Source organism: Bombina bombina, chromosome 2 (assembly GCF_027579735.1).
Source record: "Bombina bombina isolate aBomBom1 chromosome 2, aBomBom1.pri, whole genome shotgun sequence".
NCBI lineage: Eukaryota > Metazoa > Chordata > Amphibia > Anura > Bombinatoridae > Bombina > Bombina bombina.
This window is the reverse complement of record NC_069500.1, coordinates 434,195,118-434,221,637: the sequence shown is the minus strand read 5'-3', so window position 1 is coordinate 434,221,637 and position 26,520 is coordinate 434,195,118. Positions and strand designations below refer to the sequence as shown.

At 39.7% G+C, this 26,520-nt stretch overlaps 1 protein-coding gene across 1 annotated transcript in view; it reads left to right on the top strand.

Moving 5' to 3' along the window:
• The window catches only part of CABP1 (calcium binding protein 1), a 127,255-nt gene that overhangs the window by 56,117 nt on the left and 44,618 nt on the right, over window positions 1-26,520 (top strand). The window lies entirely within an intron of this gene.

Here is a 26,520-nt window from a genome sequence, read left to right as displayed (position 1 = left end):
ATCTCATCCCATTCTTTTTTGAGTTTATGTATGTTTAAGTCTTTTTCCCAATTTAAGATTATTGAGGGTTTTGTAGAATTATTTTGGGATTGAATCTCTACGTATAGTTTAGATATCATCTTTTTAGGCCTGTGAGCTGAGTACATTAAAGACTCTGTAAGAGATGGGGTGTGGTTCCCAACTAGTCTAGTATAGTGTTGAATAGCAGAATTAACTTGGAGGTATTGAAACCATAGCAACTTCTGAGGTGTTATTTGAGTTTGAATTTGTGTGAATGTCTTAGGTTTACCCCCTTCCAACCAATCTGCGACCCTGTACAGTCCCTTATTTGCCCATTTATCCACCATCAGCTGGGTGTCAGAAGTGAAGAGATATCTCATTGGGCGCATGATCGATTGAGTGGGAGATAGTTTAAGTTGTTTACTTACTAGAGACCATAGGTGAGTGGTGTGGTCGGCGACATGTGAGCGATACCTAGTTAGTGCTGTGTCTGTCGATTGTTTGCACCATAGTATATCATCCGTGTGAGTGGATCCCCTTAGGTCTGCTTCAAGCTTGGGCCAGAGGACTAAGTTTCTCCCTCCCCCCACGAGCAATGTTTGTGCCAATCTCGCTGCTTTGTAATATTCAATTAAATTGGGAGCCCCTATTCCTCCTAGGCTTTTATGTTTTGTTATGAGTGAGGATGCTATCCTAGCCATTTTTTTCCCCCTAATGAAGGTCAAAAGTTCCGCCTGCATTTTTTTCAAGTCTGATATCGGGACCTCAATGGGGAGCGTCCTAAATAAATATAGTAGCCGGGGCAAAATCGTCATCTTTACAGATGCAAGCCTGCCCATCCATGAGAATGGATGCAGCTTCCACTTAGCTAGGTCTCTCCTAATATTTTTATATATGACTTCATAATTATGTTTGTATAACTGAGTGACTAGTGGGGTTAAGTAGATCCCCAAGTACTTAAGAGAATGTGCAGGCCACTTCATATCAAAGTTGGTTTCAATGAGTTTTTTTGTGTGTGGTGGGAGTCCTAGTGATAATGCTTCACACTTGTCATGGTTAATTTTGTATCCTGATATTTGAGAAAATTCTTCTAGGGTTTTGTACAGGTTGGGTAGGGAGATTAGTGGTCTAGTCAGTGTGAGTAAGATGTCATCTGCAAATAGTGTTAGTTTGTATTCCTGGTCCCCTATCTATACTCCCGAAATATCTACATTCTGTCTAATTTTGGCTGCCAACGGTTCAATGCACAATGCAAAAATGAGGGGCGACAGGGGGCAACCCTGTCTGGTACCATTTAGGATAGGGAAAGATTTCAATTTATAACCTGAGATGGACACTTGGGCCGTTGGTGTAGAATAGATCTTTCTCAGAGCTGTAACAAAAGATCCCCGAAATCCCATCTGATGTAGAACTGCCATCATGAATCTCCAGTCTATTCTGTCAAATGCCTTCTCTGCATCCAACGAGAGAAGCAGAGAAGGCATCTCGGTTTTTCCCACATATTCTATGATATTGATCAGCCTACGAACATTGTCTGGTGCCTCCCTGTCAGTAACAAATCCCACCTGGTCTAAGTGGATCAGTTTCGGTAAAATAAGTTTAAGGCGGTTAGCTAATATTTTTGTTAGAATCTTCAGATCTTGATTAATGAGTGAGATGGGGCGATAACTTGAACAGAGTTTATGGTTTTTCCCTGGCTTTGGTATCACCACAATCCTAGCCTGCAATAAGTCCTCCGGAATATCATGTCCCTCCAGAATACAATTACATACGTCTGTGAGGTGGGGTACCAATACTCCCTTAAATGCTTTATAGTATTCACTAGCAAATCCATCTGGGCCTGCCGATTTCCCTGACTTAAGGTCTTTGATAACCCTGAGAACTTCCATATTAGTTATGGGAGAGTTTAAGCTATCTAGGTCTTCTTGTGATAGGGAATCTAAGTTTGTTTCCTCTAAAAATTTCTCAGTTTGGGAGGCTACCTGTTGTGAGTGTATTACTTTGGTTCCGTCATATAGTTTCCCGTAGAAATCCGCAAAGGCATTCACTATTTGTTGTGGGTGAGACACTAAGGTGCCGCATGGAAGCATTATAGATAATACCGAGGATGCCTTGCATCTCTCCCTGAGTTTGTGAGCCAGAAACTTGTCCGGTTTGTTCGCGTAAATGTAGTATTGTGTGTTAAGTCTCTGGATCGCTCTAATTGAGTGGTCATTTAAAAGTTTAGCTAGGTGTGTCCGTTTGGACTCTAACATGGGTAGTAAGTCTTGCTTGCGAGTTAGTCTGTGTCGTGTCTCCAGGTCCTGTATTTCGTCATGAAGTTGTGTAAGTAGAATCTTATTTTGTTTGTTGCGTATTGCTTTCTCTCTAATAAGTAGCCCTCTTAAGTATGCTTTATGTGCTGCCCATGGGGAAATGGGGTTTGATGTGGACCCTTTGTTAGTATTCCAAAATTCTGTGAGTGACGTATGAAGTCTCTCCCTTATCAGGGGATCTTTGATAAGTAGTGGATTGTAGGTCCATGTTCGTGTTCTCAAAGTATCTACAAAACCTTCTAAGTGTAGAGTGAGGATAGAGTGATCTGACCAAACACAGGGGTGTATTTTGGAGTTACCATAGAGAGGTTGCAATATTTGGCTGGTATAAATGTAGTCTATTCTCGTGTATTGTTTATGAGCTGAAGAATAAAAGGTTGTATCTGATGTTTGTCCATATAGTGTGGACCAAGAATCGATAAGTGAGTGTGGGGTCAAGTGTTCCTGTATGGCTTTAACTATTCTATTGTGTCTAAGCTGTTTGGGAGTCATTTTAGTACCTTTATCAGTGTGTTTGTTCAGTGTTATGTTGAAGTCACCCGCTACTATTATTTTGTGTTGGGACCAGTTAGTGAGTAAATCAGAGATATTCTGAAAAAACGAGTGTTGATTTTCATTAGGTGCATAGATATTGCACAAAACCACGTCAGCATCTTGTAGACGTCCTTTGACCAACACATATCTACCATCTTTATCTGCTATGGTGGATTCATGGGCAAAAGATAAGCTAGAGTGTATCAGTATCGAGACTCCCCTCTTTTTTGAATCTGTAGTAGCGTGATAATGTTGTGTGAAATGTTTGGCCCAGTATTTTGGGATAATATTTTGTGTAAAATGGGTTTCTTGGAGGAATATAATATTTGCTCCTAAGTGTTGGTACTGATTCATAGCAGTGCGCCTTTTAACATTAGTATTTAACCCTCGAACGTTATGAGATATTAACTGAATTTGGGGTATCATGAGTGTATTGTGTTATGGGTGTATAACATTACCAGACCATCTATGAGCCACTGTGGTTTCTCTGTAGTTGCATGGGTTTCCTCTTCAGGAAGGAGAGCATGGTTATATCTTTGCAATGGGGGGAGAAGGTAAGCCCCCGAGCCCTTGGGAGATGAATAAGATAAAGTTAGAGCAAAAGAGTAGTACAGTTGAGAAAAGAAACAATAAAATAAACAATAATACAAAAATAACTTAAACTTATGCCCGTCTCGCGGGTCCTTTACCGGCATAGAATCTAACAGTCCTATGCTAATAAGAGGATTGCCTGCATTTTAATATATCTAACTTTGATAAGTCAGCATAATATGAACTTTATAAACTCTATTTAACAGTAAACCTTGCAACAACAAATTTGTTCAGTCCTTATCAGGGATAGCTTTCCCTAATGTAACCTTTATAGAATCCCAGCCTAAAAGACCAGGATTGAGGACATTCAGCAAAAGGTAACACATCCGGAGATTGTTTTCTCCCATAGTCCCGGGCAACCTTTATGTGGAAATTTCTTGGGTTTGGAGAAGTAATTCTGTAATGAAGAACTTCCATATGTCCTGGCGGTGGAGTTTTAGATATCTTATTTCTTTGTACCTTTGCGGGTCACTTTTGTCCATTTGGTTTGTTTTGGGGGGCCTGCTTGTTTTGGTGGGTGATCTTCTGTGGGGATGAGGGGGGATTCCAGTCCTAGGAGTTGACATGTATGGTCGATTTCTGCTGGTTCATGTATTGTAGTGGTTTTATTGTCTTTCAAGATATACAAAGCAAAGGGGAATCCCCATTTGTATTTAATTTGATGTTTTCTTAAAAGAGAAGTGAGTGGTCTCAATGAGCTTCTTCTTTGGAGTGTTCGGAGGCTGAGGTCCTGAAAAAATTGTATTACCGTCCCTTGAAATTTGAACGTTGGTTTGTTCCTGGAAGCTTGAAGAATCTTTTCCTTATCTTGGAAAAAAGACATCTTGATGATGATATCTCTGGGTGGTGCTTCTCCCCTGGGCTTTGCCTTTAATGCCCTATGTGCTCTCTCTATGTCATAATCTGATTCTTCTGATTCCCCGGTTATATTGTGGAATAGTTGTTGTAGATATGTCGGTAGATCTGAGCTAGCAATAGATTCTGGAACTCCTTTCAATCTTATATTGTTTCTGCGAGATCTATTTTCTAGATCATCAACCTTATCCTGTAGTTCCACGATGGTCTGTTGTTGCGTTTGGATGGTTTGAGAAGACGCTGCCAGTTCTTCTGTGATAGTGTCATTTTGCTCTTCCAGAGCATCTATTCTGCCTCCCAAATCCGCTAGGTCAGATCGTATATCTGTTAGGCTAGAAGTTACAGCATTATGCATAGTGTCCATTTTTTCCCATAACTTTTCAAAATTGTTAGCAAAATCCTGTTTAGAAATTAAATTTTTGAAGTCAGCTTTTGTCACCGGGTGCTTGTCCACATCTGTAGTGGAGGGTGCAGACTCAGTATCTGAGTTCCCTGTGTCCTCCATTGCTAGGGATTCTGAGTTCTTAGATTGCTTAGAGGGTTTAAAAAAAGAGCTCACTGTTGTGGATTTGTGTAATTTTTCTCCTCTAGGTGGTCTTTTAGCTGACATACTAATCGAGATAGAGAAGAGAAGACCAAAGCAGACCTTCAAGGATAGTTAATTCCCAGATTCAAAGTCCCTTGTATAAATTGGTGAGCACAGAAATCATCTAGTGAAAGTAGATAAAAGGGTGAAACAGTTTAATTCAATTTTATCTTCACTTTTGCGTAAGTTGATTTAAGCTGCTGCTTTTATTGTGTGTCAGAGTTGTCTCTCCCTTCTGAATACCTTTTATCCTTCTCAGCTCCGTTTCACTGTAGGGTCACTACGTTTTTACTAGGCCCCCATAAACTGAGATGGTTGTGGCTATGTAGCGACTTTATCCAGGGTATATTAATAAAAACCTCAGCCTCTTTTTATATCAGTATAAAACTTTAAGACATCACCTTTTATGATAGGAATATCCCCATCCCCACTTAGGTGTTAGTTGTGCCCCCTCGCCTCCTCTAGTAACAAGATGGTGGTTCCATGTGTTGCTATTTGATTTCAATCACTTCATCTGTCTAGCCGCTTAAGTCATGTAACCGTCTGAGTGCCCCCCAGGTTTTTCAATTATATGCTGCGTGTCGCGGTTTTCACCCGCTCTGCTCCCATATATCTTTCCGCTTTCGCGGCCTACCTGAGAGTCTCGTTAGGATCGGAGAGGAGCGGCGCGGCTCCGGAGTCCCTCCAGCGCCCAAAGTACCTCGCCGGAGCAATGCGTTGTAGAAATCAGCTCCTCTAAATGTACGCTGTTAGAAAAGATTGCAGGGTATGCATGGTCTCCGTTGAGAGACGGGTTGAGCTACCGGGATCTGTGGCTTCCTCCCTGCATGTCGTTTTGGCGCGAATGTCCTCACTGGAGTATTAAAGTGTAAAAAGCGTTCCTGAATGTTGCAAGTCTCACATAATTCTCTTGTGTCAGTTAAGACACTTTTGCAGCTTTAGTCCTGTAATCCTGGCTTGCAATATATTATTATTATACTGGCTTTTTTATGTTTGCAGCTCAGAGCTTGGGATCTAAGCAGCCATCACCAAGCTCAGTCAGGCTCCGCCCCAGGTTTTTATTTTTTAAAGGTACAGGGAGTGCAGAATTATTAGGCAAGTTGTATTTTTGAGGATTAATTTTATTATTGAACAACAACCATGTTCTCAATGAACCCAAAAAACTCATTAATATCAAAGCTGAATAGTTTTGGAAGTAGTTTTTAGTTTGTTTTTAGTTATAGCTATTTTAGGGGGATATCTGTGTGTGCAGGTGACTATTACTGTGCATAATTATTAGGCAACTTAACAAAAAACAAATATATACCCATTTCAATTATTTATTTTTACCAGTGAAACCAATATAACATCTCAACATTCACAAATATACATTTCTGACATTCAAAAACAAAACAAAAACAAATCAGTGACCAATATAGCCACCTTTCTTTGCAAGGACACTCAAAAGCCTGCCATCCATGGATTCTGTCAGTGTTTTGATCTGTTCACCATCAACATTGCGTGCAGCAGCAACCACAGCCTCCCAGACACTGTTCAGAGAGGTGTACTGTTTTCCCTCCTTGTAAATCTCACATTTGATGATGGACCACAGGTTCTCAATGGGGTTCAGATCAGGTGAACAAGGAGGCCATGTCATTAGATTTTCTTCTTTTATACCCTTTCTTGCCAGCCACGCTGTGGAGTACTTGGACGCGTGTGATAGAGCATTGTCCTGCATGAAAATCATGTTTTTCTTGAAGGATGCAGACTTCTTCCTGTACCACTGCTTGAAGAAGGTGTCTTCCAGAAACTGGCAGTAGGACTGGGAGTTGAGCTTGACTCCATCCTCAACCCGAAAAGGCCCCACAAGCTCATCTTTGATGATACCAGCCCAAACCAGTACTCCACCTCCACCTTGCTGGCGTCGGACTGGAGCTCTCTGCCCTTTACCAATCCAGCCACGGGCCCATCCATCTGGCCCATCAAGACTCACTCTCATTTCATCAGTCCATAAAACCTTAGAAAAATCAGTCTTGAGATATTTCTTGGCCCAGTCTTGACGTTTCAGCTTGTGTGTCTTGTTCAGTGGTGGTCGTCTTTCAGCCTTTCTTACCTTGGCCATGTCTCTGAGTATTGCACACCTTGTGCTTTTGGGCACTCCAGTGATGTTGCAGCTCTGAAATATGGCCAAACTGGTGGCAAGTGGCATCTTGGCAGCTGCACGCTTGACTTTTCTCAGTTCATGGGCAGTTATTTTGCGCCTTGGTTTTTCCACACGCTTCTTGCGACCCTGTTGACTATTTTGAATGAAACGCTTGATTGTTCGATGATCACGCTTCAGAAGCTTTGCAATTTTAAGAGTGCTGCATCCCTCTGCAAGATATCTCACTATTTTTGACTTTTCTGAGCCTGTCAAGTCCTTCTTTTGACCCATTTTGCCAAAGGAAAGGAAGTTGCCTAATAATTATGCACACCTGATATAGGGTGTTAATGTCATTAGACCACACCCCTTCTCATTACAGAGATGCACATCACCTAATATGCTTAATTGGTAGTAGGCTTTCGAGCCTATACAGCTTGGAGTAAGACAACATGCATAAAGAGGATGATGTGGTCAAAATACTCATTTGCCTAATAATTCTGCACTCCCTGTAATGTTAGGTTTTTATTTTTTTTAAGGCACTGTTAGTTTTTTTTAGAGTTTTAAGGTAAGGTTAGTTTTTTTGGGCAGTAACATAGGTTAGGGGGTTAGCTGAGCTGGTTAGGACATTTAGCGGTTAGTGGGTATTCTGCAGCGGGAGTTGATGCGGTTTAGGTCTAGTCCAAACTAAACTTTCATGATTCAGATAGAGAATGTAATTTTAAACAATTTTCCAATTTACTTTTATCACTAATTTTGCTATGTTCTCTTGGTATTCTTAGTTGAAAGCTAAACCTAGTAGGTTCATATGCTAATTTTTAAGCCCTTGAAGGCCGCCTCTTCACTCAGGGCATTTTGACAGTTTTTCACCACTAGAGGGTGTTAGTTCATGTGTGTCATATAGATAACACTGTGCTCACGCACGTGGAGTTCAGGTAAGCCAGCTCTGATTGGCTAAAATGGATTTCTGTCAAAAGAACTGAAATAAGGGGGCAGTTTGCTGAGGCTTAGATACAATATAATTGTATAATCAAATTGAATCGGCTGCAAGAAAAAAACAAGGCACCGTTTGTATATGTTAGTTACTATGTACAGTTTCCAAATCTCTAATAAAAGTTCAATTTTCAAAAAAAAAAAAAATATATATATATATATAACTGTTGTTTGTGCAAAACTAGGGAATGGGTAATAAAGGGAATATCTATCTTTTTAAACAATAAAAATTCTGATGTAGACTGGCCCTTTAATAGCATAGTGGGGTGGTTTGCGATATGGGGGTATGGTGGTATAGGAGTTAATAGTGTAGTGGGGCTTATGGTGATTTGAGTTAGCACACAAGTATGAGTGTTTTCCCCCACTTTTCACTCTCCAATGAAGTCTATGAGGGAGTATGTTAACGTGGTCGCAATATGCAAACTCCTGCTCTTTGCGCCCGTTGGGTTAGCACACAAGTGAAAAACACTTACTCTCAACTTGTAATACGTGCAAAGAGCAGAAGTCGAGTAGAGTTAGTAATTACCGCTCCACTCATTATCTAGCTGATAGTGGGCACTTCCCAGTGACACACCAGTGTTCTGTGGATGGGGCTACAACTCAAGAGGCAGGACCGTGCATGTATTGCACAGGGCTAGTGCAGCTCAGGGGGCCTGGGCAGAATGGTGGTGGGAAAATGATGGATGATGCAAGTTGGGGGGCACACGTTAGCTAGGGGTAAGCTAGTGTCCCCCCTGCCCCTGTGGGGATTCTACTGCTAATATACTGTAACGATGCCTCATATGAACTAAGCTAACATAAAAGCTGCAAGGGGAAGTTTGTGATCTGAAGTTTTACTTATATATATATATATATATATATATATATATATATATATATATATATATATATATAGCTTGCACTACTTTCATGAATAAATATACTTATCTGTATATTAGCCATTGTTTCCACTGTCCTAATATTCTCATTTAGTGTTGTGTGTCTTTAGTTCTGCTCCTATACATGTCTATCTGCTGGTTGTGTTTGTCTTTATGTGGTCTTATCACTCCCCTATGTGCTACAGTATCTTCATCTATGCCTGAGGAAATCTCTGCTCATATGTTTTGTTTATGTAATCTCATCCAATGTATTTAGTTGTGTTCTGTGATAAAGACTCATCTGCATCTGTAAAAGGGCCTACAACTGAAATGTAAAATGCAGTGCATTTCATTTGTCAGTTACAAACATTGTCGCAGCTTCAGTCATACATTTTACATTGTATATGACCCCCTGCTGATATAGAGGTGGGTCACATGCTCATGCATAAATTCAAGATTTTTGTCCTTTAAACTTTGCAAAATTATAAAATGCTAGATGATCTCAGCAATTAGCCGCCTCCCATTTCATAAGAGGACTTGTGGCCCTTAACAATCAGTTGGCGAATATGTTATTTTCATATAGTTAGTTCTTTAATTCATTTAGACAACTCTGAATTACTGTATAAATAAGAAAAAGAGAGAGTAGTCAATAATACTCATTCAAAATCCGGTGCTTCCCTTTAAAATTAAATAACAGTAGAAAAAGACTACAGGGCATACAGTACTGTCCTTAATAGAAAGGGAAAACAAAAAGCGCACAGATATAAATTAGAACTGTAAATTTATTTACCAAAACCACCACTTCCACCTGGTTATGCTCACAGAGCTCTAGGTAATAAAATCATGCTAATAACATATGGGAAAAGGACATCAACAAAGAATATTGCACGTGCAAAGTTGCAAACGGACATGGACTTTCAAAGCTGCATATATTATCTGAAACCAACATACACTGTAAATACGGCTATAATCAAGGTCAGTCACTGATGGTGCCGAGAAAAGCTCCAAGTTTAAAGGATAAATTGGTCAGAAGCCAATTTACCAGAGGGCCCTCAGATTCAGACTGGTTAAGGAAAAACAAAGGAATAAAAGGTAGCTTTCCGTGTGGCTATTGTGTCTATTGCACACATATGGATAGCATGAAAAAAATTCTCTGTTGATGGGTTGAAAACATATGACATTAGGTTTTTCTTTAATTGTAGGTCAGAGGGGGTCATTTACCTTCTATGGTGTTTATGACTCTTTTGGTCTTCCCAACATAAAAAAACGGGCACAAAGAACTGGGTACAGGAACATAGAGATGACATTACAAACCTAAGGGACACAAATGTGGCTAGGCATTTTGCTGCAGCGCATAATAGTGAGGTTTATTCCTTAAAGTTTGTGGTTATTGACAATGGGATCTCCTCCGGTCGAGGAGGTGACAATAATGGAATCTTACTTCAGAAAGAAGCAAAATGGATTTTCAGGTTGGTAACCAGAATTCCGTTTGGGCCTAATGACAAGCTAGAGTTTGCGAGTTTTCTTTAAAAATGTTCCTACTACGATATATGTGTAAGATTAGCTGCTAAATAAGATGCAAAAGAAGTGTATATATTTGATTTTAGATAAATGTGTATGTAATTCTTTCAAAGTGAATGCCATCCTAATGAAATGAAACCTAGTTAGATGAAGATATGTAGTTATAAATAAGTAGATGATTAATATAAGTATTAGAATCTGATGACTCCGCCCCCCACAGGCATCCTGTTTTAATTAGGAAGCAGGCGAATTCACAGAGAGCAGCATCGTGGGACTGACATTTCTGCAGGACAGGTAAGTTAGTTTCTTGAAGGTGGAGAGCCCTGTGTACCTGCTTGCTGGGGGGGAAAGAGAGAGCCCTGTGTACCTGCCGGGGAGGGGGGAACGGAAGTGCCCTATATGCAACAGCAACTGATGGGAGAACGGGTGGGAGGGAGGCTGTGTTCCTGATGGGAAGGGGGTGGTGTATCTGAGGGGAAGGTGGACACTGTGTGACACATCTCAAGGAAGGGGGAGTGGGGCAGTGTGTCTGAAGGAGTGTGGGACAGTGCATCTGAAAGAAAGGATTGTGGGGAAGTGCGTCTGAAGCAAGGGAAGGATGGTGTGGGGATGTGCATCTGAGGTGGGTGAGACTGTGAGTCTGAGTGACTGATGGGGGTTGAGAGTGAGTATATACTATATGGTAATCTGATGGGGAAAAGTGTGAGTCTGAGAGTGTGCAGGTAGGGGGAGGTAGTCAGAGTGTATGTGAGGGGGGAACCTGAGTGTGTGTTAGGGGGACCTGAGTGTATGTGAGTGGGGCATCTGAGTGTCTGTGAGGCTGCTTATGTTGAGTGGAAGCGGGCTCTGAGTGTGTGTAAAATATAGTTACTGGAGTTGGAAACCACATGGTACAGAGAGAAAGCAGGAACTAGCAGGCCGCAGGCGGTATAGTGAAGTCTGTAGGAGCTGCTGGGTAAACACAATGTGAGTAGAGTCTGACAGTGTGTGAGACTGTATCTCAGGGTAATTTACTATTAAACAGATTTTACACAAATGTATTGGAGCCCTATACTTTTTTTTAAAAAAAAATTCAATTAAGCTGCATATAGGGGGCATTCTTTTGATAATGAAATATACATGCAAGTCCTGGTGAACATTTCCTAAAAAAAAAGTCACATGACCTTGACCAAAAAAATATTGTGGTCGAAAAACAGCCTAAAACCGAGGGGGTGCAGCAGAATTTTGAGTGCCTAGGGCAGCACAAATCCTAAATACACCACTGGGTTCTAGTGAACCTGTTATGCCCTGATGAAGCCCCTGAAACACATATTTGATGTGGGGGTGAAACGTGCGCTGGTACCTATGTGTTAACCCAGCACTGGTGTGAGTTGGCCATCACCAGTTTATCTCTCTTAGAATACATATGGGAACTTTTTGAAAATCTAAGCTTTCCAAGATACAGCAGCCATTTGGGAGAACTATTTTCTTCCCATGTGACTTCCTGCAGCAGTACGACTGCTAAGCAGACTGTTGGCGCTAAGGACTGTTACCTCCCTATGTATAATGGCGGGCACATGCAGAAATGCGAATTTGGAATAGCTATTTGCCGATGAATATTTCACTTTCGGAGAAGACGTGTTTGTTATCAGCTGGAGACACTGACAGCCTATGAAGATCGGCCTCTGTGGTCTGGAACCAATCACGGACGAGTGAGTAAAGATCAGCCACTCCCCTATCATACGTCACGCTACCTGACAGACGGTCAGAGGTTGAGAAGGGGAGAGGAGTGAGCGGATTGTTTAATCGTCCATAACCCATGAGGTAGACCTCCGGATGAGCTTGCAAGCGGTAATATTTAGTGACTGTGCATTTTACTGACCTAGAGTGCAGCCGTGTCTGCAGTATTTTTCTGATTACAGAGAACTTTATGTACAGTGAAACTGCGAAACTGACTGACCTTGATTATAGCCGTATTTACAGTGTATGTTGGTTTCAGATAATATATGCACTTTGAAAGTACATGTCCGTTTGCACGTGCAATATTCTTTGTTGATGTCCTTTTCCCATATGTTGTTAACATGATTTTATTTCATAGAGCTCTGTGAGCATAACCAGGTGGAAGTGGTAGTTTTGGTAAATACATTTACAGTTCTAATTTATATCTGTGCGCTTTTTGTTTTCCCTTTCTATTCAGGATAGTATTGTATGTCCTGTAGTCTTCCTCTTTTTCTACCGTTATCTGAATTACTGTAGTTGTTGCTGCCACAATATGATATTAAAGGAACAGTAAAGTCAAAATTAAACTTTAATGACTCAGAGCGTGTAATTTTAATCAACTTTCCAAATTACTTCTGTTTTCTTATTTGTTTCGTTGTCTTGGTATTGTTTGTTGAAAAATATTTTTAGGTGGGTTCAGGAGCAGCAACTCACTACTGGGAGCTAGCTGCTAATTAGTGGCTGCACATATATGACTCTTGTTATTACTATTATTATTATCCTCCAACAAAGGATAACTATATATACTAAGAGAATGAAGCAAATTTGATAATAGAAGTAAATTGGAAAGGTGTTTAAATTTGTATGTTCTTTCTGATTCATGAGAGAAAAATTATGGCTGATTTTTCCTATCCCTTTAATCACCAACTAGCTCCCAGTAGTGTGTTGCTGCTGCTGCTGCTGAGGATATGTACATATGCTTTTCAATAAAGTAAAGTTGTTTAAAATTACGGGATCATTAACTTAGACTTTACTGTCTCTTTAAAGGGACATGAAACCCAATTTTGTTTCTTTCGTGATTTAGAAAGAGCATGTCATTTTAAACAACTTTCTAATTTACTTCTATTATCTAATTTGCTTCATTCTCTTGATATCACTTGCTGAAAAGCATATCTAGATATGCTCAGTAGCTGCTGATTGGTTGCTGCACATAAAGGCCTTGTGTGATTGGCTCACACATGTGCATTGCTATTTCTTCAACAAAGGATATCTAAAGAATTGAGCAAATTAGATAATAGAAGTAAATTAGAAAGTTGTTTAAAATTGCATGCCCTATCTGAATCATGAAAGTTTAATTTTGACTAGACTGTCCCTTTAAATTTGCATGATTTAGCTACAGCATGTACTTTAAAGACACTTTAAATGTATTTCTATTTTCAAATGTACTTAGTTTTTTTAATATCCCAGTAGTACATTGCTGCTCTGGATCTGATTTTAACTATGTGTTTAATCCATTTGCAGGCATAACACATAGTTATTATATACAGGAAATAGTGCAATAATAAAATGCTGTAATACAGGGGCGTATTAACGGATAGGCCAACAAGGCCGGTGCAGAGCGCGGCAGATTTTGGGTGGCGGCACTTGTCCACACCACACTGCACTTTGCTAACTGCAGAATTTTAAGTGCCTAGGGCAGCACAAAACCTAAATACGCCACTGCTGTAATATATTAGAGCATTTTCTTTTTTGCACTTTCATATTCCTTTAAGTATGGGGAAGTTTAACTGAGCCTGCAATATTCAACAAAATAGTTAGCTCAGAGCACAAGGTCATTTACATCTGTCTCTAATTGGCCAAAGCAAAGGAGACCAGACACGTTGATACACTGTATTGTTTTTTGTGGTCTGAACTCCTCCTGATTTGCAAAACTTGTAAATCATGCCAACAAAATGATTTTAATGTTTTTATTTTGCAATGCAGTGCTTTATTGCTGATATATGCTGAGTTAAATGTCCCTTTAAATAGACACTGTCAGTACTTATTGTGTCTTAACATTTTTTTTTTCTCAGCTGCTAGTTTTTTTCTTTTTCCTTACAAGAATGTTGGCCGTGAGGTTTGTGGCATGGTTACAGCGTTATTATTAATTTGAGTTAATTATTCATTTATATATGTGTACTTAAAGAATACAGAACAGAAGGTTAGTGTCCATGTTTTCTTTCTCATGTTGGACTGAACAAAATCTTATCAAGCATTGTTAGACCTTGATGCTAAGGTAGATAGCAAGTTATCAGGGACATATTTTGCCTAGCGCAACTAGACATGTGCCTAGGGCTGCAAGGTTTAGAGAGCAGCACTTTTTGAGGGTAGTTCTATAGCAAAACACCTTTCCTCTCCTATGATATCCAATTATTATATCTATTAGATTTATTTAAATCAATGTCTAGTGGTGGAACATGACCTTTTTGTGCATTCATGGCCTCTGGTTGTGAAAAATATATGCAGCCATTATGAGGCAAATTTAAGCTAAAATTGCTGTAGGCGGTTGGATGAGCAGCAGATTTCCCAGTGCTTATGCAGTGTACATAACTGCCTGTTATACAATAGCCTTGTGCAAAGTTGTGTATTCAAGCCATTGGGGCATATTTATCAAAGTGTGAGCGGACATGATACGATGTAGCATATCATGTCCGCTGCACATTGATAAATGCCGACAGCATTCATATTCGATCAGGTTGATTTCTGTCCGCCGCCTCAGAGCAGGTGGACAAGTTATGGACCGCTGCTTCATAACTTCATTCGGAGTTTGATAATTCAGCCCCTTTATCTGTGTTGAGCTGTCCCAGCTGTATTTAAGGGAACACTAAATACACTCTAATTAAATAACTGACAAATACACTTAAAGGACCACTCAATGCAGTAGAATTGCATATTTAACAAGTGCATAATAAAAAGACAATGATTTAACACCTACTCTGAATTTCAATTAAGCAGTAGATTTATTTTATTGACACATTATTTTTTTCTCCCATTTTCCGGCCCCTTGTATCATGTGACAGGCATCAGCCAATCACAGACTAGTATACGTATACCCTGTGAGCTTGTGCACATGGTCAGTAGGATCTTGTTCCCCAGAAAGTGTGAATATAAAGACTGTGCAACATTTGATAATAGAAGTAAATTGGAAAATGTATTAAAACTGCATACTCTTTCTGAATCATAAAAGTATATTCTGACTTGAGTGTCCCTTTAAAAAGACAATACATGAGCACTTACTTTTAATTTATAATAAGCAGTAGAATATTATTTATCAATGTACAAAGTGAATCTAATTTCCCTCCCTCTGTATTATGTGACATCCCTTAGCTGATCACAAAATGCATAAACGTGTATACTTCTGCACATGCTCAGTAGGAGCTGGAGCCTCAGGGGCCCATTTTTCAAGCTCCGTAAGGAGCTTGTGGGCCCGTGTTTCTGGCGAGTCTTCAGACTCGCCAGAAACACAAGTTATGGAGCTAACCCTGTCCGCCTGCTCTGATGAGGCGGACAGGAATCGCCGGAAATCAACCCGATCGAGTATGATCGGGTTGATTGACACCCCCTGTTGGCGGCTGATTGGCCGCGAGTCTGCAGGGGGCAGCGTTGCACCAGTAGCTCACAAGAGCTGCTGGTGCAATGCTGAATACGGAGAGCGTATTGCTCTCCGCATTCAGCAATGTCCGTCGGACCTGATTCGCACTGTCGGATCAGGTCCGACAGACATATGATAAATAGGCCCCTCAGTGTGCATATAAAAAGAATGTGCACATTTTGATAATGGAAGTATATCGGAAAGTTTTTTTTTAATTGCTTACTTATCATGAAACTCTAATTCTGGCTTGTTTGTTGTATATATTGTAATGTAGGTTTAGTAGAGTTGTATTCTGCCCAGTTTCCCATTTAATGGTCTTCAGGAGGTGTTTGTCTTTTCATCTCCTTGTCATCTTATATACTAGTCACCTATCTTATATACTAGTCACCTATCTTATATACTAGTCACCTACCTTATATACTAGTCACCTATCTTATATACAAGTCACCTACCTTATATACTAGTCACCTATCTTATATACTAGTCACCTATCTTATATACTAGTCACCTATCTTTTGGGGGCCTGTTTTACCAATCCCCTAATACAGTGCAGCCATTCCTGCAACTTCACTTGACATGGATAGTACTGCCCACCATAGACCAGCAGAGGGAGTATTATGGTCATCATGAAGACCCTTTAAATCAGTTTCATCTGTTGTTTCAGTGCATCATTCTTGGTTCCCAATTATAGAAACTCCAAAACCATAAGATAAATATACAGTGAAATCTGTTTATTGTTCCCTTGTTTTTATTGTATTGTTTTCCCCAGGACACACAAAATAGTCCATTATCATTAAGGAAAATGGTCTCTTATCTTTAGTGAATATGCTACATAAAAAAAGGATTCTTGAGATCTCTCACACAAGATAAAGCATAAATCATATCATAATAATGCATTTAACCTTCTGGTTTTTATCTGTTGTCTAAATCTATGCTTCTATATTTTTATCTCCATAATGTAACTTTCTTCAAAATATGTTTGTTTTTTTTGGCTATGTTGATCTTTAAAGGGATACTGAACCCAATTTTTTTCTTTCATGATTCAGATAGAGCATGCAATTTTAAACAACTTTCTAATTTACTCCTATTATCAATTTTTCTTCATTCTCTTGGTTTCTTTATTTGAAAAAGAAGGCATCTAAGCTATTTTTGGGGTTCAGAACCATGGAAAGCACTTGTTTATTGGTAAGTGAATTTACCCACCAATCAGCAAGAACAACACAGTGTGTTCACCAAAAATGGGCCGACATCTAAACTTAAATTCTTGCATTTCAAATAAATAAATAAAGATACCAAGAGAATGAAAAGAATTTGATAATAGGAGTAAATTAGAAAGTTGCTTAAAATTGCATGCTCTATCTGAATCAAGTTAGAAAAAAAAAATTGGGTTCAGTGTCCCTTTAACTATTATGTAAAAAAATAATAATAATCTCTCAACACTTGAGTTCATATGTATCATCTGGCTTTAGAGATATAGCATTACCAAGGGTCATAAGGGAACTCAAAGGTAAAGTTAAAAAAAATAGCAAGTTCTTAAGAAGAAGAGATTCAAATCTTTTGTTCATTCCTTGAGCTCCAATGATAAGACTTGTGTTACTATTGATGATATAGCAGACACCTTTAGACAATATTATACCAAACATACTCCTCTAGTCCCCCCCAAAAAAAACTCAATTACTGACCCTCCACCTGGATTCATCCAACAAATACACGCCCCCAAATACATGCTATTAAAAATTTCCCAGCGGGCAAAGCCCCAGGCCCCGATGGCTTCATGACTCACTATTACTCACAATTTAAAGAAACAGTTTAGTCGAAAAATAAACTTTCATAATTCAGGTAGAGCATGCCATTTTAAACAACTTTCCATTTTACTTTTATCATCAAGTTTGCTTTGTTCTCTCATTTTTCTTTGTTGAAAGCTAAACCTAGGTAAGCTCATATGCTAAACCTTTGAAGGCCACCTCTTATCTCAGTGCATTTTGACAGCTTTTCACAGCTAGATAGCGCTAGTTCATGTGTGTCATATAGATAACATTGCTCTCACTATCATGGAGTTATTTATGAGTCAGCAATGATAAGCCAGCAGATAACCGGGGGGGGGGGGGAGGGTGAAGTGTGGAAAGGTGGTATATACTGAATAGATACACATATCGTATATCATTCTTATACAGTTGTAATCATAATTATTCAACCTTCATTGCAAATCAGGTTTATTGTCAAAATGTACAGACTTTAAGCAGTTTGCAATGAACAAATCAAACAAAAGCAATTGAAATAGCTTAACACAACCGAAAGCTGGTTTCCCCAAATTAGACTGAAAATGCATCTTTTTAATGAATTCCGCTGTCTCAAAATTATTCAACCCCCTGAATAGAATCCCTTACAACAGCACAAATATTCAAAACAGGTATAGAGGCCTATTTATCAAGTAGTCAACCGCAAATACGCTGGAATTCCGCAGCGTAATTGTGGCAAACTTGATTTGCGTCATTTATCAAAGCCTACAGACCGGCAAAAGTTGAAATCTGTGACGTAACATACAATCCGCCGGTCTCAATCCAAATCAGATCGATGCTTACGTCATTACAGATGTTCCGAATGCAAATTCGGCACTATCTGACTACTTTTGCTAGTTATCAAATATCTGCCAGGTACCCTCGCCACTATTCTGGCCCAGCGTACCTGCTTTTCAATCCGCCGCCCTGGAGGCGGCGGATGCCCTAGGAATCAATGGGAGTCTGAAAGCAGCGAAAGCTTATGTTCACTGCTGCCCGATATCCCATTGATTCCTATGGGAGAATAAAAGTTATGTTTACACCTAACACCCTAACATAATCCCCGAGTCTAAACACCCCTAATCTGCCAGCCCCGACACCGCCACCACCTACATTATACTTATTAACCCCTAATCTGCCTCCCAGACACCGCCGCCACTTACATAAAAGTATTAACCCCTATCCCGCAGCTCCCGGAGCCCACCGCAACTAAATAAGATTATTAACCCCTAAACCCCTGGCCTCCCACATCAGTACCACTTACTAAACCTATTAACACCTAAATCTAACAACCACTTAACTTTACATTAAATATTAAATCATCCCTATCTTATAATAAATTTAAACTTACCTTTAGATTTAAATTAAACTATATTAAACTATTAATTAACCTACCCTAACTATTATACTAAGATTACATTAAACTATATTAAACTATTAATTAATCTACCCTAACTGTTATACTGAAATTACATTAAACTATATTAAACTAATAATTAATCTACCCTAACTGTTATACTGAAATTACATTAAACTACAAATTAAATTAACTATATTACATATTTAAAAACCTAACCCTACTCAAATAATTTAAATCTACTATTAAAAATTACAAAGTTACAGAAAACTAACAACTAAGTTACACATAATAACAAACACTAAGTTACACAAAATAACAAACACTAAGTTACAAAAAAAATAAACACTAAGTTACACAAAATAAAAAATAAATGATCAAATATTTAAACTAATTACACCTAATCTAAAAGCCTTATGAAAATAAAAAAGCTCCCCGAAAATAAAAATAAACCCTAGCCTACAATAAACTACCAATGGCCCTTAAAAGGGCCTTTTGGGGGGCATTGCCCCAAAGAAATCAGCTCTTTTACCTGTAATAAAAATACAAACACCCCCCCAACAGTAAAACATACCACCCACACAACCAACCCGCCAAATAAAAACTTAATCTAAAAAAACCAAGCTCCTCATTGCCCTGAAAAGGGCATTTGGATGGGCATTGCCCTTAAAAGGGCATTTAGCTCTTTTTCCTTGCCCAAAACCTAAGCTAAAAATAAAACCCACCCAATAAACCCTTAAAAAAACCTAACACTAACCCCCAAAGATCCACTTACAGTTTTTGAAGACCTGAAATCCATCCTCAACAAAGAGGCAGAAGTCCTCAGCGAAGCCGACAGAAGTCTTCATCCAAGCAGGCCGAAGTCTTCATCCAAGCCGGCAGAAGTCTTCATCCAGACGGCATCTTCTATCTTCATCCATCCGGCGCAGAGCGGCTCCATCTTCAAGACATCCGGCGTGGAGCATCCTCTTCTTTCGCCGTCTTCTTCAACAATGAAGGTTCCTTTAAATGACGTCATCCAAGATGGCGTCCCTTAGATTCCGATTGGCTGATCCAATCAGTCAATAGGATTGAGCTTTCATCCTATTGGCTGATCCAATCAGCCAATAGGATTGAGCTCGCATTCTGTTGGCTATTCAATCTTCCATACTTGGTGCGCGGCTTTTTGACAGCTTTTTATTTAAATATGGAGAGCATATTCAGGTCCGCGGCCGCGATGTTAGGTAATGTCAGGCGAGCGTATTGGTGCCGTTGAATGCAGCACAGTTGATCGCTTGATAAGTAGGCCACGTTGTCTCAAGCACATCTGATGCAACTAATCAAGGGCTTCATTAATTGCACCAGGTGTGGTTGAGCTAGAATACATGAAATACCTAAATCAAATGAATGGTCCAAAAAGTTAAGAGAAGAGAAGAGAGCAAAGGCACTGAATGTTCCTAAAAGCACTGTTGGAAGTATAGTTTGCAAGTTCAAAGTTAAAGGAACAGTGGTTACACTACCTGGATGGGGCAGAAAAAGCAAGCTATCAACCGCTGCAACCAGATTTCTGAGAAGGTAGGTTGAGAAAAACCCTCCAGTGACAGCAAAAGACCTGCAGCAAGACTTGGTGACAACAGGCACTGAAGTTTCAGTTTGCACAGTAAGGCACATACTAAACGCAGAAGGTTTCCATGCCAGAACTCCAAGACGTACACCACTACTAACCCAAAAGCACAAAAAAGTCAACTCCAATATGCTCAAAATCATATAAATAAGCCACAGAAGTTTTGGAATTCTGTTCTGTGGAGCGATGAAACAAAACTGGAACTTTTTAGCCCAATGGATCAGCTTTATGTCTGCAGGAAGAAGAATGAAGCATAAGCTGCAAGGAACACTCTGCCTACAGTTAAGCAAGGTGGTGGCTCGGTGATCCACTGGCACTGGAAACCTGCATGTGTATGGAAGGCAAGATGGATTTATTGAAGTATCTGGAAATCCTATGAGAAAACGTCATGCCAGGCGTCATTAGACCGTCCAAAAGGGCAATGATCCCAAGCATACCTCAAATTCCCCCAAGGCTTGGTTGCAGAAGTCCTGGAAGATTCTACAGTGGCCATCTCTGGTGGGATTTGAAGAAGGCAGCTGCAGTACGCAAACCCAAGAATATTATTGAACTGGAGGCCATTGCTCATGAGGAATGGTCAAAAATTCCTCAGGAACGCTGCCAGAAGCTGATGTCTGTCTATGCATCTAGTTTTCAGCAGGTCATAACAGCAAAAGGGTGCTCTACTAAGTACTAAAGATGCTTGCCATGAAGGGGTTGAATAATTTTGAGACTGCAGAATTCATTAAAAGATGCATTTTCAGTTGAATTTGGGGAAACAACGTGAAGCATTCTTTGTGTTGAGCTATTTCAATTACTTTTGTTTTATTCGTTCATTGCAAACACCTGAAAGTCTGCAAATTTTGACAATAAACATGATTTGCAATGGAGGTTGAATAATTTTAAAATGTGAAATGCTTGTGCAATGCCGTCCCCTGCACATTCGCTGTCAATCAGCAGCTAGCAGAGGGTGTCAATCATCCCAATCTAATCCGATCAGAATGATTGCTATCCGCCACCTCAGAGGTGGTGGATGAGTTAAGAAGCGGCTTCTTAATTTTTATTTCCGGCGAGCCTCAAGGCTCTTGCGGAAACTGCTGCATTCGCAGCATGATAAATTGGCTCCAGAATCAGTGATTTTATATGTTCTTATATCAAAGGTGTCAGGGAGTCAGGCATGTAGTAAATGTCTGTCTAGGATGGGTAGTATAGACACAATCCCAACACTCTGAATGGAACCCCCAGGGTATGACTCACTTAAAGGGACAGTCAACACCAGAATTTTTGTTGTTTTAAAAGATAGATAATCCCTTAATTACCCATTCCCCAGTTTTGCACAACCAACACAGTTATAATAATACAACATTTTACCTCTGTGATTACCTTGTATCTAAGCATCTTCTGACGGCCCCCTTATTTCAGTTCTTTTTCAGCCAATCAGTGCTCACTCCTCTGTAAATTCACGTGCATGAGCTGAATGTTATCTATATGAAACACATGAATTAACGCCCTCTAGTGGTGAAAAACTATCAAATGCAGAGGCGGCCTTCAAGGTCTAAGAAATTAGCATATGAACCTCCTAGGTTTAGCTTTCAGCTAAGAATACCAAGAGAACAAAGCAAAATTGGTGATAAAAGTAAATTGGAAAGTTGTTTAAAATTGCATGCCCTATTTGAATCATGAAAGTTTTTTTTGGACTTGACTGTCCCTTTAATGTATTTTAGCAAAGAAATTCAAAGCTGTAGTCAGATTTAGGCAGACATCAGTGCACTATTGGCACAGTGGGTCGCTGTAGGGCCACATCCTTCGTCAGGGACGACACAGAGTAAGCCTTGTGCGCATGGTAGCCCATTTCTTTAAGGCCGCTCCACTGCTGATGAGGGTGTGGGGGCCTGTGGCAGCAAAAAAAAAAAATGGAACCTAGGCAAAGTAGGGGGGTGAAAACGGGGCTGGTCCAGGGGCAGAGGCAGGTCTGGGGGTGCTGGGGTCATCTTTAAACATTTCCAGGGCCAGTCTGATTTCCCAGTCTGGCCCTGGTAGACATCAGGAAATATAGAATCAAATCCAAGGAGTAGTCAAGTTCAGTCAGAGATTCAGCTCGAGCAGAAGAATTGTCTAGGAACAAACAAGGTCAGCAGCAACAGGACAACAGGAAGTAAAGCACACCCAGGAAAAACTTCAATAAAGATGGCAACTCTTAGCATGAGACAAGACCACAGAAAATATTTACACCAAAGGAAGCAAGCGTGACAATGCACCAGCAAGCAACATGGTCAGCGTCAAAGAATAATGCAGCTTGTGTCAAAAATATATAAAATGCTACAAAGACATATGCATGCTCATGCCCTTCAACAAACAATACCAAGAGAATGAAGTAACACTTATAACAAATAAAATGAAAAATGTCATGTTCTATCTGAATAATGAAAATTTAATTGTGTGTTTCCTGTTCCTTTATAATAGATATATATTTAAACCCAGACCTGTTGGTGTGGACTACCATTATAAACCATCTTAATATATACATACTGGGGCCTCTTTTAAACATCACACAATTACTATCAGCCATCTTCAATCCAGTATGACTTCCTTTGATCTCTCAGCTTCATTAATACAGCTTGCTTTTGTGCGCTGTTCATTCTATTACAAAGGGAGGTCTTATCTGACATACTGTGCCTCTTTTATTGAGAAACTGGAGGTTGACATTGTGTTTCTTTTGTTTGGAATGTCAAGTGCATGTTTACTGCACACATGACCCTAATATTTTAGCTAGGAGGCTCTGCTCAGTCTCTGTCCCTTTCATTAAATTGGCAATGATAGTTATTTAAAAGCGAGATTTGTAAGTCCACTGATCAGACAGCTGGAAGAGTCAAAATGGATAACATAAGGATACAGAAGTTAACTCTTTCTTGACCAAGCACTACTTTTCTTGTAATACTGGTCTAAACAATTTTGGCTGCCAAAGAGGGCTGCATTGCATTGTTACATAAATAGACTAAATAGCAAGATTTTTAGTTAAATTCCAAAACTGGAGGGGTTCTGGCAAGGCTGTAAGTTAACGTCAGAGTCCTGTGTCTGCCTCCAGCTGATCTATCCCACATCATGTCATTGAAAAGCTCCAACGCTCATGGGGGGGAAGGGGGGGAACAAGCACCAAATTAGCAGGATTCTCTGAGCTCATCAGTGAATAGTTTCTACTGCAGTTTATCTGCTATAATCAGAAGCTCCACCCGGGAAACAATCTGCGGCTCAAGGGGTCTAATCTGTGGGACACTGCTCTCTGCCCCCGAGGCTTGCAGGCAATAATTGTGCGGGATGCCTCGCTGGATGCTACCGTCTTACTGCGTCCCCTCGGGAAAGCCTATCCTCTGCTCCTCACTCTGTGTTATGGGGAATTGTGTGAAGTCTCCTCTGCCAAATATCTCACAGAAGGTATGTCACCCAACCGCAGGGAAGATCCACATAGCAGCATACATGTGTAGGCTAGGGCTAAGAGCGAGACAGAGAGAGTGTCCAAGGCCACTGATAAGGTTTTAATTTAAGTCTAAACCCCAAGTGCATTAGACGCTAGCAACCATCATATAGTGATGTTAACACAATGAATAACCCACTTTCGCCGTTAAAGTATGCCTGCACTAGTCATCATTTCCCCTCGCCTCTCTCTTTATGATTTGCCATTTCTTTAATTACTCAAAGAATTTTACATTTTATATGTCTATTAGTGTTTCCTACAGAGGATAGTCATAGCTTCCATTCGCGGAAATAGATAGATAGATGATAGATAGATAGATGATAGATTGATAGATAGATAGATAGATAGATAAATAAATAAAGATAGATATGTCTTTTTTTTTTACAGTGTTGTTCTAAATCGAACTCTGACCCTGTGGCTATAATTGTAAAAGAATCCCAGGGTTCAAATAAAAGCGTGGGAATATATGGCTGGATATAACCAGACCAAAACAGCTCCTTTTATAGAAAAGGAGGAAAAGAAAGAGGGAGGAGGAAATGGAAAAGAAAAAAAACAGAGAAGATGAACAATAACAGAGCAGTGTACAGTACATGAATACAGTAACAGAGGATTAAAGAACACAAAATAAAATGTTTACAAAGCAGAATCACTGCAAAACAAGAATAGCAGTAATATGCATAGTGTAAGTGAGACGATGTGAATAAAAATCTAATAGGTAAATGATGGGCCATTTGAAAAAGCATATTACATAATTTATCTACAAACACTGAGCTTTAAATGGAGATTACATTGTTTTTTTATATATACACAGTATGCAGTAACAATTAAACAATGCATTACAACAGATCTGCATACAGAGATCTCATGTAAAGTAGCACCTGCCCTGTACCAAGCAATCACTATGTAACATGTAGCTATGTCAGGCAAACCTGAGGAGTGTAGCTCAATCACAATTTACAGAGGTAAATCGTAGGAAAAGCAATTCAAATAAAGAAAGAACATTGCATTGCTACTTTGCTGTGTTTAATTACACTTTGTGGGTTTTAATGTTGAGTTTACTATCTCTTGAATGTAGAATTGGGTAGAAAATATGATAAGTTTTCACCTGGGAGAGGATTCACCCCTGACTAAGGGCTAGATTACGAGTGGAGCTCTAACAGTTGTGTGCGAGTGAAAAGGGGTTTATCGCGGCTCTTTGTGCGCATCAGATGTAGCATGCGGATTATAAGTTGAATAAAACAGGCTTGCTTGAGCGCAATTGAATTTAACGCGTGTCGGGATAGCACAACTTCAGAGCTCTGGTTAACTGTTACGTGAGACAAAAAAATTGCACAAAACACATCAAAAATGTATTTAAAAATAAAGTTACATTCATAATAACACTGTCTGATAAAATTATTTAAAAATTGTTTTAATTAAAAAGTTATAAGGGCTCAAAGATATGAGGTCTCAGGCATGCAGAGGGCTTTAACATAGAGATACACCACGTCTAAATATGTATATGTATGTATATGTGTATATATATGTGTGTGTGCATATGTATACTGTACTGTATATGTATTTAAATATATATATATATAATAAGTAACAAAAGGATTTGCACTCTCACCTTTAGTCAGTGTGCCAGGGTGATAGGAGCAAAGGAGATATACCAAGACAAAGAATCCACACTCTCTGGACTTTCATCAAGTGAATATTTTATTAAATACGTGGCGTTTCGGGGATGAAACACTCTGTCTGATTCCCGAAACGTCACATATTGAATAAAATATTCACTTGATGTAGGTCCGGAAAGTGAGGATCCTTTGTCTTGGTATATATATATTTATATATATATATATATGTGAATATAATATTTCATGTCAGATTAGCGCACTTTAGAAAGGCGATTGGGTATGCGCACGAGTAAAGGTATTTGTTTTTTCTCCACTTTTTCATGCTCCATTGAATTTTATAGGGGAATACGTTAACACAATCACAATATTCGAAGTTTGCGTTCTGCATGTGTTGGGTTAGCGCACAAGCAAAAACGTTTTACTTTTAACTTGTAATACGCTCACTACCTGATGATCGCAAAAAGCTTACTTCTAGCGGAGTTAACGAGCAAGCGGGAGCACAAACTACCACTCCACTCATAATCTAGCCCTAAGAGAGGGAATACTTTACTCTAAACCTTTAAGCCAAGTTCAGCAGATCTTTCACAATACCTACCCCAGTAACACTCTAGAACCCCCAGTAACACTCTAGAACCCCCGTAACACACTAGAACACCCAGTAACACGCTAGAACCCCCAGTAACACACTGGAACCCCCAGTAACACTCCAGAAACCCCAGTAACACACTAGAACCCCCGGTAACACTCTGGAACCCCAGTAACACTCTAGAACCCCCATAACACTCTAAAAATCCCAGTAACACTCTAGAACTCACAGTAACATGCTAGAACTCCCAGTAACACTCTAGGACCCCCAGTAACATGCTAGAAACCCCAGTAACACGCTAGAACCCCCAGTAACATGATAGAACCCCCAGTAACACTCTAGAACCCCCAGTAACATGCTAGAACCCCCAGTAACACTCTAGAACTCCCAGTAACATGCTTAAACCCCCAGTAACACTCTAGAACACCC